Source organism: Pan paniscus, chromosome 17 (assembly GCF_029289425.2).
Source record: "Pan paniscus chromosome 17, NHGRI_mPanPan1-v2.0_pri, whole genome shotgun sequence".
Lineage (NCBI taxonomy): Eukaryota > Metazoa > Chordata > Mammalia > Primates > Hominidae > Pan > Pan paniscus.
This window is the reverse complement of record NC_073266.2, coordinates 89,040,797-89,055,741: the sequence shown is the minus strand read 5'-3', so window position 1 is coordinate 89,055,741 and position 14,945 is coordinate 89,040,797. Positions and strand designations below refer to the sequence as shown.

Below are 14,945 nucleotides of genomic sequence, written 5' to 3'. Positions count from 1 at the left end.
ATCAATTCTTCCTATGCATGAACATGTAATGTTTCTCCATATGTTTGTGTCGTCTCTGATTTCTTTGAGAAGTGGTTTGTAGTTCTGCCTGTAGAGATTTTTCACCTGCCTAGTTAGCTGTATTCCTAGATATTTTATTCTTTTTGTGGCAGCTGTGAATGGGAGTTCATTCCTGATTTGGCTCTTTGCTTGACCGTTGTTGGTATACAGACATGCTAGTGATTTTTGCACATTGATTTTGTATCATGAGACTTTGCTGAATTTGTTTATGAGCCTAAGAAGCTCTGGGCTAAGATTAGGGGGTTTTCTAGATATAGGATCATGTCATCTGTAAACATGGATAGTTTGACTTCCTCTTTTCAGACTTGAATGCACTTTATTTCTTTCTCTTGCCTGATTACCCGGGCCAGAATTTTAATACTATGTTGAACAGGAGTCGTGACAGAGGGCACCCTTGTCTTGTACTGGTTTTCAAGGGGAATGCTTCCAGCTTTTACCCATAATGTTGGCTGTGGGTTTGTCATAGGTTTCTCTTACTATTTTGATGTATATTCCTTCAAAGCGTAGTTTGAGAGTTTCTAACATGAAGGTTTGTTGAATTATATTGACAGACTTTTCTGCATCTGTGGTTTTTATCTTTAGTTCTGTTTATATGATGAATCACATTTATTGATTTGCGTATGTTGAGTCAAACTTGCATTCTGGGCATGAAGCCTACTTGATCATGGTGGATAAGCTTTTTGATGTGCTGAAGGATTCAGTTTGCCAGTGTTTTCTTGAGAATTTTTGCCTCAATGTTTACAGGAGATATTGGCCTGAAATTTCCTTTTTTGTTGTTGTATCTCTGCCAGGTTCTGGTATCAGGATGAGGCTGGCCTCACAGAATGAGTTAGGGAGGAGTCCCTCCTCCTCCTCAATTTTTTGGAATAGTTTCATTAGGAATGGTACCAGCTCTTCTTTGTAAATCTGGTAGAATTCAGCTGTAAATCTGACTGGCAATGGGCTTTTTTGGTTGGTAGGCTATTTATTACTGCCTTGGTATCAGAACTCATTATTGATCTGTTCAGGGATTTGATTTCTTCCTGGTTCAGTCTTGGGAGGGTGTACATGTCCAGGAATTTATGTATTTCTTCTAGATTTTCTAGTTTATGTGCACAGAGGTGTTCATAATATTCTTTGATGGTTGTTTGTATTTCTGTGATGTCAATGGTAATATCCCTCTTATCATTACTGGTTGTGTTTATTTGAATCTTCTCTCTTTTCTTCTTTATTAGTCTAGCTAGTGATCTATCTATTTTATTAATTTTCTCAAAATACCAGCTCCTGGATTCACTGGTCTTTTGAATAGTTTTTCATGTCTCTGTCTCCTTCAGTTAAGCTCTGATTTTGGTTATTGTCTGCTGTTAGCTTCAGGGTTTGTTTGCTATGAGTTCTTTAGTTCTTTTAGTTGTGAGTTACGTTGTTAACTTGAGATCTTTCTAACTTTTTGGTGCGGGCATATGGTGCTATAAATTTCCCTGTTAACACTGCCTTAGCTGCTTCCCAGAGATTCTGGTACATTGTATCTTTGTTCTCATTCATTTCAAAAAACTTGATTTCTATCTTAATTTCATTATTTACTCAAAAGTCATTCAGGAACAGGTTATTCATGTTCCATGTAATTGTATGGTTTTGAACAAATTTCTTAGTCTTGATTTCTATTTTGATTGCACTGTGGTCCAAAAGACTGTTATTATTTCAATTCTTTTGCATTTGCTGAGCAGAGTTTTACTTCCAATTATGTGATGGATTTTAGAGTAAGTGCCACAAAATTAAGATATATAATTACAAATCGTATGTGTGTAGTTTGGTATCTATAACACACCTATATATTTCCAATTGAGGTCTTTTGTTTGCTGGTTTTCAAATCATTCAGAAATTTTACATAGAAAATGTTTACATACATTGGATTTAAATAATAATTAGTTTTTACATTCAAAGAATTGGTTAGAAGGGATCATACATGTATGGGCACATAATTTGACAATCCACTCATTGGACTGTAAGCAAAACGTTAAGTTCCTTTAAAAATGAAAAAAAGGTAGAAAAACAAAACAATTCACTATCCCCAACAACAAGGAATGACAATCTTACACTTAATTTTTTAAGGAAAATGGATAAATTGTTTAACATCTTGGCTGGTTAATGATAAAAGAATGTCAAAGGAGTAAAGGAGCCACCTGGAGGCTCTCCCAGTGGACAAAGCTGGAAAATTTTGAGAAAAATAAAGTAATTTGATGACAAAGCCATGAGTCCATACCTATATAAATCAATAATGAAATAAATAAACAATTTGGAGAAAATAGACAAATCTTTTGTAAAGAATAATTCCAAATAATTTATCTAGATACACTACCCTTAGGTATATGGAAAACAAATTTTCACTCCTTAAGTGTGGGCTATGCCTGGTGACATCCTTCCTAAGAGTACAGTATGGAAAGAGAGAAAATGGGGTGATTTTATGGTGGAGAAACCTGACAAATACTACCTCATTCAGGTGATCAAATTTAATATCCACAGTCCAAAGTCATGTTGATAGGATATATGCACTCTTGGTATAATGTGAAGATAATGGCACTTTACTTCTGGTCTTCTTCCCCAAATCCCAAAACCCCAGGCTAACTGTGAGACCAAGTCAGCAAATTCTAATTGAGACACGTTCTACAAAACACCTGACCACTACTCCTGAAACAGTCAAGGTCTTCAGAAATAAAGAAGGTTTAAAAAATTATTACAGTCAAGATACACAGCAACTAAATGTGATGTGGTATACCGTATGGGATACAGAAACTGAAAAAGGACATTAGGTAAAATCCAAGGAAACCTGAATCAAGTACGGATGTTAGTTAATAATGATATTCAATTGTGGTTCATTAAGTATGATAAATGTATTACAACAATGAAAGATACTAACCACAGGGATAACTTCCCAATCCATAATAAATGCCCAATAATTATGGTATATGGAAACTATCTTTACTATGTTCATAGCTTTTCTTTAAATCTCTACGTGGTGAATTTTTCCAGAAAGTTTTTCTTGTCTATTAGTTCATTTACTCCACACAAGAATTCTATAGTGTAGACATTTTTCATTTACCTTTGGGTAGAAAACTAAACTTATAATTTTTTTGCATCTTGCTTAACATCACTCAAATATTGTATGGTAGAAATAGGAATGGAATTTATGATGGCAAATTCTTTTCTGCAGCAACCCAAACTATGAAATACCACTAGCACTGAGACACTTGATATTAGGCAATATCTTTGCATAATTAATTCAAGTTTCTAAGTGATATGTACAGCATTATACATTGTAATGAGCCTTAAACTATGTGTTGATGGGTATCTAAAGATGAAAATGCGGTCAAGTATTTGGGTTCTGGGAGCAAATTGCCTAGACTCAAATCCCATGGTAACATTTTATAGCTGGATAACCTGGCCAAATTTGTCTGTGGCTTGTTTATTCTGTTCTGTACAACAAGAACAATGCTATGGCAATATTTAAAAGGTTTGTTGAGAGAATTAAAATTAGTATATGTAAAGTGTTCACAACAATTCCAAGCCACAAAAAGTGTCCAAAAATTTTTATCTATTACTTCTAAAAATGTCTTAATTAAAACACCAAAGACAACCATCACATTAATTTGGGCACATTTAAGATTATCAATTGGGAATTGTTGTTAAAGGGCAATATAGATGTCATGACAAATAAATAAGGTGACTAAAAAACACAATTACAAAACGAAAGAGTCCGAAATGTAGTGTGGCGCTATAAGCCAGATTTTGCCTCATAAACAAACACAGCTTTTTGTATGTCATGGGGAGGAACAAAGAATCATTTGATTCATTGTTGAAGTCAATATCCTTATTGAAGTTTCAGAATGATTCTGTAGAGTAAGATTTTGATTGCAATCCTCATCCTCTCAAAATAATTTAATGTGCTTTGATATTGCCTTACATTAAAATTTATTATCTGTTATTTTCAATACATGAAATTTTTGAAAACTTTAAGACTCTCAGAGATAGTTTGCATATACTTAATTAAATTCTACTGGTATGTTCACAGTTTGTTACAGCTACTCAATGTGCAATTAAGTAGACATTTTGAGCAAAAAACTGTTACGCATTTCGTGGATTAACCTTTCACACCCTGTCCAACAAGAGGAGCCAAGCCTCCTGACTCCAACAGCGTTTGCAGACCTACCATGGAGTGCATATTCATGTTCTGGTGCTTTTATTTCTGTGAAATAGAATCCCAAAGTGGGATTTATGAAGCAAAGGTAATATGAATTTATAATTTGGTAACAGCGTGCCAGGGTACTTTAGAAAACATGATAGTTATTCTCACTTTCACTACAATATGCAAGCGACATCATTTTTTCTTTTTAATGATATTTTTCTATTTCCTCTGCTCCCAATCCACAACCCAAATATCAGCTAAAAATGATAATTTACTTCTATTTGAATCTGCACGCTATGGGTTACTGATAAGGTTAGTACGTTTTCTTAGTTTATGGACCATTAGAATTGTCTGATTTCTGATTGCCAATTAATATTCTGTACTTCTTTTTTCCTTATTTTATTAAATTTTCTTTCCTTCTTTTCTTTCTTCCTTCTTTCCATCTTTCCTTTCTTTTTTTCCTCCTTCTTTCTGCCTTATTCTTATCTGCATGATAAAGTTTTCATATATACTGAAAATTGCAAACCCTTTGTCTACCAATTTTTCTTTCAATATTTCCACATAGTCTGAATTTAACATTCAATTTTAAATATGTATCTAAATATATATTTAACATTTATATCCATAAATTTATTCATATTGTTCTTACAAATTATGGGATAATTATGAATTATTCCTTTCATGCTTAAAAATATTCTCTGCAGCTGGAAGTGTTTTATTTTTATTATGTTATACCTAGAATTAACTTTGATAAATGCTCTGAAATTAGAATTTACTTACTCTTGGCAGCCAAATTTATCTGCAATATTTACTAGATGCATTATTATTTAATCACTTATAAATAATGACATCTTATATGAAATTATCATATAATAATCAGGTAAGTTTCTGTATTTTATCTTGTTTTTTCAGTGAAATTCAGTGACTTAAAATATAATTAATATCTACTAGATAAAAGCTTCCTTATTGTAGTATATTTATACATTTATTTGGGTAAGACTATAATTCTGATAGTAAGTGTCTTAGGTTCTCTGCGCCTCCACGGGTACAAAAATCTCCCTCATAGGGATATTTTGAGGATTAAATGAAATAATACATAACAGTGTTTGAAACAGTATCAAGCAAAAGGTAAATACCAATGAAATAATATGTAATTGAATATTTGGCTTACCTTCTTTATGTGTGATTATTGGTGATTTTCGTATTGATTTTTACCACTCCATGCTTAAACTCTTGTGTATTTAGGAAAGGAGACTACATTTTATTTCTATATTTAATCAAAATTTCTGCTTTTATTCATTTTATAATGTTTATTTTTTTCCAAAGTACATATTTTAAACCATATTTCACTTGAGTACTGATTTCGTCACCTTGTAGAGTTTTTCCACGTAATTTAGACACGTTTTCTTTATGTCCAAAAATATGGCTAACATTTTATTTTGCAATCCTCCCCGAAGTTTTAGTTAAATTCTAAACACTTGCTTGCAAGGTACAGTAGTTTTACTGTCAATGCAAAACACTACACGCATCTCTTCCAATAACAGCTAGCAGAAGAAACATACACATGCACAATGCTTCCATTTCCAAATATCTCTATCAAGGGCTATTTGCAATTAGCAAAATGTTACATGTCACAGAGCAGATGGGGAACAGAGAGTGTTCTAAATCTTCCTCCTCTAATGCTTAGAGCACTGTTCTGTTTTATATATGAAGCTTTCCTTTACTGAATTTGAGACACAAAATGTAATGCTGCATTGTTGGGAATACTACTCATATAGAGTGAGGAAAACTAATTAAACTAGTAGAACACTTAGCTATTAAGGGTTTGATATGTGTTCAGAGATACTGTGAAACACAGCTTATGGGAATATTGATACAATTTTATCTTCTCCTTTTAGGTTAAGAGAGGCTGATTTTACAAGTTTTGTGTGTGTGTGTGTGTGTGTGTGTCAGTGTGTCTGTGTGTCATTGTGACTGTGGTTATTTTACAGAAGAGAGCATTTCACACATTCATTGTGTTAATTGCAGGGATATAAAAAGGTGACAGTGTTAAAGTCTGCAACAATTAAATTGACTGGATAAGCTCCAAGTGAAGAGGAATAAGAATAAAATAGCAATTTTAAACAATTTAGAAAGTCACTGTAATTGTGAACTTGCCAATGAAAAGAAACACATGTCTCTGTGAATGGATTTAAAGAGCATGTTTTGTCTTCATTGCAATTAAAGTATATTAGTTATATGTAACATCTGTGAATGTCTCAGGACTAAGGCGTTTCTCAGAAATGTTGCTCTAAAATGTCAGGTAATGGATAGAAAAAGCTGCGGAGCATTAGTTTGTGTCATTTCATTTTTAAAAAACTATATATCAAATAATTAAAGGATCCATGAGCCAAAAAAAGAAAAATCTCCTGGGAAGAACTGTCTCAAAATTACCCCCTTAATTATCAATATTTGGGAGATACAATGGAGAGACTTGGAGAAAAGTCTCATTCTAGATTGTTGCCTGGCAAGTCTCATACTCTTTGTGCAGAGGAGAATGTGAAGGAGCTTCTGTCGCAGCATGGAATTTGTCAGGGCAACTCTATTACTCTGGCCTAGATTTTTATTATCTTCATTACTTGGTGGGCTCCAGATTGAACATAAATCATGAAAGGGGCTCAACGAGTTGGTGAGAGATCAGATTTTTTCAGCAGTATTTATTGCCATTCCAGTACTATGGAAATTGTATGTGTGTAACAGCAGATTGAATAGTTCTGCAGGGGTTAGAAGACACTGGTAAGCGATATATAATAAATTTCATGGGCACTTCCTGCTATAGATCTGAGACTCAGCTTTGAGGCTCATTTAATTTCTTTCATAACATTTTTGCCTTAGTGAACTTGATAATTCTCTTCAGGAAAATGCAAAGTAAATAAAAATTATGTTGTCACAGAAATCATAACTTTCAGAATTTTAGATAGGTGAATGCTTCTGGATTTTATAGGTCATTTTTGGACTGTCAGTAAGGCATTTATGCCTCAATTCAAAGCATTTCAGAACTTTATTTTACTTAGAAATGTTGTTTATCTTTTGCCATTATCTGTTGTACTGTTTGGGTTCCTATTGAATATTATATATTTTAATTAACATGATGTATCTTTGACAGGACCATCTTGCGATACATGCACTGTCACAGGAAAAGTTTCCAGGAAAAGTCGAGCCAGGGCTTCACAGAAGATCAAAAGAAAGAGACAAGGAGAAGCTAAGTGTATTAGGATTCTCTAAGGGACAGAACTACTAGAATATATATACACACACAAACACACACAGACACACACACACACACACACACATATATATACATATAAATAAAAGGGAGTTTAGTAAGGAGTATTAACTCATACAATCACAAGGTCCCACAATAGGCTGGGCCATCTGTAAGCTGAGGAGCAAGGAAGGCTGTGTGAATCCCAAAGCTGACAAACTTGGAGTTCAATGTTCAAGGGCAGGAAGCATCCAGCACAGGAGATAGATGTAGGCTGGGAGGCTAAGCCAGTCAAGACTTTTCACGTTTTTCTGCCTGTTTCATATCCTAGCTGCGATGGCAGCTGATTAGATGGTGCCAACCCAGATTGAGGGTGGGTCTGCCTTTCCCAGCACACTGACTCAAATGTTTATCTCCTTTGGAAACACCCTCACAGACACACCCAGGATTAATATTTTGCTTCCTTCCATCCAACCAAGTTGACACTCAGTATTAACCATCACACTAAGCTTAATTGTTATTTTATAGAAATGCTTGAAAACCAGAGATAAATGCAGCTACAAATGAATGATGACTCTGTGTTTTCCTTGTATATATAAAGATCAACAATAACACTTATGTCATGAAACCCACCTACTTTACAGATCATTATGGAAATAATACACTGCTTCAACAATGGAGAAACAATCATCCATATTTATGCAAGAACTAAATTCATGTTTGAAAGCTTGCTTTGAGCTTGAAGATATAATTATAAAACACGATTCTGTGACAGTAAACAATGTATAACAAATCTTACAGAAATTTATGTGATTACTAAAAAAAATCAATTCATCAATTCAATAAACTGAGTACTGTATTACTTTTCTATTGCTTCTTTACCAAATAAATACAAGCTTTGCAGTTTAAAACAACAGAAATTTAATTTTTTATAGTTCTGAGGGTCAGTAACCTAAAACTGATCTTATGAAATAAAGTTAAATCTTGGGGATATGGGTGTGGACAGGGCTGGTTTCTTCTGGGGCTCTGATGGTAAAATTTGCTTCCTTGCCTTTTCTCCTTCTAGGGAGCCTGCATTCCCTGCCTCCTAGTGGCTTCCTCCCATCACTTGAACCTCTGTTTCCAGCCTCAGGATTCCTAATGTGACTCTGATGTTTCATCTCCTGTTTATGAGGACCCTTCTGGTTGCTGTGAGTCCACTTGATAACCCAAGAAAAACATGCATTGCAAGGTCCTTAAATTAATCACAGCTGCAAAATGCCAATTATCATAGAAGGTCACATTGACAGTTCCCAGGGATCAACATGTGAACATACTGGGATGGAGGGCCATTATTTTGTATATCACAGACGTCTCCTATGTGGATAGTCCTCTACTAGTTACTACATTGAATTAGACAGATGTCTTCTATCGCTGAAGGACTTACAATGCATATAGAGGGACAGACTTACAGTAGTGTGAGAAGTGCAGAGACAGATGGGAGTGCTAGGTAGTCCTTGAGCACAAGGAATCATAGCTACCATAGTGTTCTGGTGACATGAGGGGCCACAAGGGAACGCACAAGGTAAGACTAGTGAAAGGACAGGGAGTAGAAGATGAGCCTTGAGAAAATGGTCAGGTTGGTGAAAACAGGAAAGGAGTTTCCCATAAAGAAATATGGGGAAGAAAGAAGAGTTTCCCAGGCAGAAATATGTGGGTGGTGATGAGGGTGGGGGGGGACATGAGGGAGTTCATTGAGGTCAGGAGAAGTTAGCGTTTACACAAGAAAATGAAGATCCATGAGCCCCATGGAACAAGGACCAGATAATACAAAACTCTTCATATGAGGCTGAGAGAGTGGGTCTCAGCTCATCAATATCACCTAGGAACTTTTAACATCTCTGATGTCTAGATCCTTTATTAGGTCTGCTTGACAAAAAGTGGGTCCTGGTTATAGGCAGTGATGATATTAATAACATTTTATTTTAATGCACGTTCAGGCTGAAAAGCATACTGGATTTTTAAACACTTAAATTTTATGTGGAGCATACTAGAAAACTAACAAGTAATTTTAAATCATCCAGGTCTGACATGACATAGTTCTATTTCTACTTTCAGAAGATACATACGGTGACACTATGGAAGTTAACTTGAAGATTAAAACCCTGAAAAATAGAAAGAATCTTCTATGGTATATCACAGAGATTACAAGGGCCTGAATTAGAGTGGTGACATTTTCATCCCTTGATAATGGATTAAAAACAATTGAATGAAGCTTTGGGGTGAACTTACAGGACTTTATGGCAAACTTCATATGGGAGACTTACATGAAGGGAGGAAGAAATGCGTATGTGTACAAAATCATGTGGATAGATGTGCATTTGTGGGTATCTGTGAATACAAATACACAATTTTCAGATAGAAGTAGTACAAGAAAAGGAAATCAAACAAAGTCAAACATTTTAAGTGTAGCTCTTGGTGCACTTTAAAAAAATTATTAAATTGAAGCTGTAGTTTATTCTCATCATTGTCATCCTATATTAGTGATTTTCTTTAGCTTTTGAAATTAAATTCATAATACTACAATTCTGAATTCCTATGTATGTATATGTTAAGAATCCTTTAATGGGACTGACTTTCATATGTGTGTGGCTGCATTCTGAAATAGTTGTCTAGGTGATACATAAAGCAGTGAGTGCTATTTGTAAGATATATTTATATTTAAAGTCTTCATACAGTTATTAACTAGCTCCAATATTACTGAAATGATTTCTCCAAATATCCTATATTTAATTATCATGCTGGCAAATTTATTATAACTTTGGGTTGAACAAATATATTATGATACATATCCACTGACTAATGCCACCTATCTGCTTTCCTGAATTCAAAGTTTATGATTATTTCCATAAATGTATTTATCAGTATAATCAAAAATAAAAATAACATAAATAAAATTTCTGTGAGCTTTACACATCTAATGTGCAATGATTATAAATCTGGTCTTAGACACATGGTAAAAAACATTTAAGTCACAAAAGTATATTTCAGGTTTAAGTATAAATCTGAAATTAAATTCTCAGATTTAAGTATAATTTTTAAAAACTTTGGTAATTGTGTCCCTACTGTTAAATTTATTGTATAGTTTTCACTATATCATCTGACCTTTTAATGTTTCTAGAAACTTGTGTGAGGTCTCATACTTCATGGCTAATAAAGTATTTATTTTTCTATTCTTGATCAGTTTTGTTGGATTTTATCAATTTTGTGAAATCTAACACATGACATTCCTAATTTTTTGTATTGTTTTTGTGTTTTCTATTTAATTTCTTTTTCTCTTATCCTTATGATTCTTTTCCTGCTATGTTTTCCTAGTTTAATTTGGTGGGTTTTCTTGTTGTTGTTGTTGCTTCTTGGAATACAAATAATAACAGTGCTGTATGCCTGTATGCCTGTAATCCCAGACAGGAGAGGATGAAGTGGGAAAATTGCTTCAGCCTAGGAGTTTGAGAACCACCTAGGTGGCAGAGAAACCCTGTCCTGAAAAAAAAAAAAAAAAAAAAAAGGAAATAGATAAAAATAATAAAATAATAAAAAGGACATTATTCTTGAGCTTTTTCTCTAATTTTTTTCCCTGAGATAACTTGAAAGCTTTAAAAATACATCTGAGCAATGCTTAGTCAAGTTTTACAAGTTTTTATATGCTAGACCATCATTTTCATTTAGTTGAAAATACGTGCTCTATTTTAAAATATTTTGTTTGGATCCATTGCTTATTTAAAAGTCTAGTGCTTAATTTTTACACAAGTTTGCCTCTTCTAGTTATTTTTATTTTTTGTGTGTTCTACTCACTGGTATTTAAATTAAATATTTCAGTTTAGAATATGTGTATGTGTTCTGGAAAAGGTAGTACATAGTTCCTGTTTTTCCTGTTATTAATATCTTACATTAGTATGATACATTTGTCATAATATTGAACTAATGTTGATGCATTATTAATTTTATCATTGATGGGTTTTTACTATTACCATTCTTAATTGGGGACAGCAGTGTCAGAGGAGTTTGTTTAAGATTTCAAACAGAGGCAAGAATTGCTGTGTCTACTGATCCAAATGTTATTACTGGGGTGGGAAACCCTCTCTTCTTAAGCATGAATTTTCAAGATACAATATTAACAAAAGTCCCTGTTAGATTCAAATTTTCTTATTTTTAAATTATCATCTCTTCTTGTGTCCACAATCCTCTCCATGGTGCCATGTTATATTTAATAGTCATATATCCTTAACTTCCTCTTGGCTATGGCAGTTTCTCAGATTCCTGTTGTCTCTGATGACCTTGACGCTTAGTATTGATGAGGAATTTTGTATAAAGTACCTGAAATGGAACTGGTCTAATGTTTATTTCGTGACTAGACTGATAATGTTTTTAGGAAGAAGACCATAGAAATAAAGTGCCATTTTCATTTCATCAGGTCAAGAGTACATCTATGCTCTTATCCTGACTTGTCACTGTTGATGCTAAACTTAATCGCCTGGTTGAGTTAATATCTGTCAGGTTTCTCCAGTATAAAGTTATTCTGTTTTTTCCCTTTTCATACTTTACTCTTTGGAAGCAATCAAATTTTGTATGTTAATCATGTATCTTACGACCTTGTTACGCACGCTCATTAAATCCAAGAGTTTTTGAGATCTTTTGTTTGTTAATTATGTTTTTTGCATTTTCTGAGATTTTCTACCTAGGCAATCATGTCACCTGTGAGTAAAGACAATTTCATGATATCTTTGCCAGTCTTTATATACTTATTTCTTTTCCTCATCTTACTGCACTAGGTTGGAGTCTCGGTGTAATATTGAATAGGAATAGCAGGAGAGGCCATTCTTGCCTTGCTCTAGTTATAAGGGGAAAATATGCAGTTTCTATCCATTAACTATAATGTCAGCTATATGTTTTCGGTATATGTTCTTTATAATATTGAGGAATTCCCTTCTATGTCATTTGTTGAGAGGTTTTGTCATGAATGGCTATTGAATACAAATAAATCTTATTCTGTACCAATTAACACACTCACATGACTGTTTTTTAGTTTGTTAATACGGTCGATTACATTAGTTGATTTTTGAATACCTAAATGTTTAGCCTTGAATATCTGGAGTAAATCCTAGTAAATTGTGGTGTGCAATTATTTTTATGCATTTTAAGATTTGATTGCTAATACATTTGCTATGTTTTTTAGAGATATTGGTCTGTAATTTTTATTTTCTGTAATGTCTTTATGTGATTCTGGAATTAGGGTGATTTTGGCCGCATAGAATGAAGTAAGAAGTGTTTCTTTAATTTCTATTTTTTGAAAGCAAGAATGATCTTGAAGAATAAGTATTATATTTTCCTTAAGTGTTTGGTAAGAGTTCACCAGTGAAATGTCCTAGGCCTGGTAATTTCTTTCTTTTTTTTCTTCTTGCTTTCTTTATTTATGTTACTCATTAATGCCTCAATTTACTTAATAAGTAAAGATCTATTTTAGCTAGAAACCTGCTGATCTGGGGTCTTGGTGTCCAAAACAATTTGGGTGGTGCTTCAAACAGGAAAAACAATAATGACTCAATTGAATTGTAAAATGAGATTCTGTTCTGGACATTTTGGGTTCCTTGTGCCACTGAATGAACAGGCAGGGGAAAAAAAAAAAGAGTTAATCTACTGGCCAGAAAAAAAATTATCTTGATTACCATGAGGAAATTGAGTTGCTGCTACATAATGGTAGTAAAAGGTACTGTATTTGGAACCCAGGCAATTATTTGTGGTCTCTTATGAAGTTCCATGTCCAAGGGTAAAGATTAAGGCAAAACTATAACAACACCTAGGATGACCACAACAAAAGCAAGATAATTGAAGACACAGCCTCCTGAGTATATAAATAACTAAATACTTCAGCTTTTTCACTGAAGTATGTATAGCTATGCATATATCAGACTAATATGTTTAAAGATAAAAATATTCCTGGAATATATCTATTTCAAAATGCAAAAGGATTTTATATACCAGGATGGTATAATGATTTTAAACTTTCAATCATCATACTCCAAAGCCAGACAGCATACAAAACAAAAGAAATGTTTACAAAGCTCAACTCCTTTATTGTAGAGGAGGCAAAAGTGTGTAGGTTTAGATTTAAGAGATTTATAAGTGGCAAAACACAGCCCTTTGGCTCCTCAGTTTCTCCATGCATCCTCCACACACATTCTAACTTCTATACTTCAGTGAAACAGCTATAAGCTTCCACTGAAAGATACAAGTATTTTTCTTTTAAGAGAAGTTCTTGCCCTTACCCCAACTGAGGAGATGCAGAATGCCATCAGACACTATCCATTGTTAATTATATTAATTACTCTGCAAGCTCATCAGTCACAGGGTATTCTTCTATCTAAAGACTAAATGGTAAAATTAATGTTTCATAACTTCATGTCAAATATTTATAGAAAAAAGAGATAATATAAATATAAATAACTGAAGTATGTAATAAATATAAATAATAACCAGAGAGGAAATCAAATCTAGACAGTTCTCATTTCTGAAGTTGGTCACAGGTTGTAATGGATATCAAGGGCTTCCTTCTTTTACTGTTTATTCCGTATTTCACCTTCCCTGAGCCAGAACTTTCACTGTTCAGGTTTGCTTTGTCAGTTTGTTTGTTTTTTTATCTATTAGCATAACTCAAAGCTCCTGAGTAGCTGGAGGCACGCGCCACCATGATAGGTTAATTTTTGTATTTTTAGTAGAGATGAGGGTTCACTATGTTGGCCAGGCTGGTCTCGAACTCCTGACCTCATGATCCGCCTGCCTCGGCCCCACAAAGTGTTGGGATTACAGGCATGAGCCACTGCGCCTGGCAATGTTCTGTGTTTCTTAAGCTGTCTATCTGTATTAACAAAATAATTTTAATACACCTTATTTTCATCTTTTAACAATTCACTAGTTGTTCTTTTCCTACATCTGATGGCTATTCTAGAAACTACAGCATTCATACATGACTTTTATGCAATTGACTTAATTTGTGCAGTAATAATACAAATGATTATTTTTATCACTTTCCTGATATATTTAGAGCCTTAGAAAATTTAACTTCTTTTGTCCTTTTCTATATTTTATGCTATAATTGTAATCAATTTTGTTCCATGTATATTTTAAACTGCATAACACATTACCTTTATTGTATGTGCAGTCAATATTAATTGATAATTGCAATTTGCTCTTCAATTTTTTCCCCTCTTTGATTTAAATATTTCACTCTGGGATCATTTATTCTGCCTGAATAATTTTTTTCAGTTTTCATTTTATTGAAGGTATGCTGGAGACAAATTCCTTCAAACTTTGTCTGAAAGCATCTTTGTATGTGCATATATAAAGTGTGTATTGCCCAGTTACAAAATTATTGGTTTGCAGTTATTTTTCAGTGCTCTAATCATGCATTTTTTCCCTAGATTTTATCATTTCTTTTGAGTTGTTGGT

At 33.6% G+C, this 14,945-nt stretch overlaps 1 long non-coding RNA gene across 1 annotated transcript in view; it reads left to right on the top strand.

Annotated features, from left to right (window-relative positions):
* LOC130540985 (uncharacterized) overlaps positions 1-10,680 on the top strand; it is a 59,060-nt gene extending 48,380 nt beyond the window's left edge. The window contains exons 5-7 of the long non-coding RNA XR_008955022.1: positions 2,657-2,846; positions 7,365-8,653; positions 9,561-10,680. This is a non-coding gene — a long non-coding RNA (uncharacterized LOC130540985). The remainder of the gene's footprint in view (positions 1-2,656; positions 2,847-7,364; positions 8,654-9,560) is intronic.
* Positions 10,681-14,945: the final 4,265 nt, after the last annotated feature.